Consider the following 589-nt stretch of genomic DNA (forward strand, 5'->3'; position numbering starts at 1 on the left):
ACCTGGTGGGAGGTGACTAAGTCACGGAGCAGGTTTCCCCTGCGCTGTTCTCCTGACAGTGAGTGAGACCTCATGAGACCTGGTTATTGAAGACCGTGTAGCACTCCTGCTTCGCAGTCTTCCTCCCTCTTTGGCCGTGCGAAATGTGCCTCCTTCCTCCTTGTCTTCTGCCATATTGTAAGTTTCCCGAGGTCTCCCCAGCCATGCATCCTGTACAGCCTGCACAACTGTGAATCAATTAAACGTCTTTTCTTTATAAATTACCCATTCTCAAGTAGTTCTTTTTTTAAAATGTTTTTCCTTTTCTCTTTGCCATCCTTGAACAGGGGCCATGCTAATCTTCTCTTTATCACTCCTTATGTATGTGCTGCCAGAGTGAGCATTCAGGTAGTTCTTTATAGCAATGAGAACATCTAATACACCCATCTGTAGCACGCCCACCTGGTGCTGCCCACACACGTGCCTCCCTTACTGTATGCCCACCCGATGCCACTCAGACATGTGCCCACCTTGCTGCATTCCTGCCTGGTGCTGTCCAGACATGTGCCACCCTGCTGCATGCCCACCTGGTACTGCTCAGACACATGCC

The 589-nt window shown here is 49.9% G+C and overlaps 1 pseudogene; it reads right to left on the reverse strand.

Moving 5' to 3' along the window:
• Nucleotides 1-288: 288 nt before the first annotated feature.
• On the reverse strand, nt 289-381 carry LOC119467841 (annotated as a pseudogene).
• Between the last annotated feature and the right edge of the window lie 208 nt (nt 382-589).

The sequence above is a fragment of the Cebus imitator genome, unplaced genomic scaffold (assembly GCF_001604975.1).
Source record: "Cebus imitator isolate Cc_AM_T3 unplaced genomic scaffold, Cebus_imitator-1.0 Scaffold338, whole genome shotgun sequence".
NCBI classification, from domain to species: domain Eukaryota; kingdom Metazoa; phylum Chordata; class Mammalia; order Primates; family Cebidae; genus Cebus; species Cebus imitator.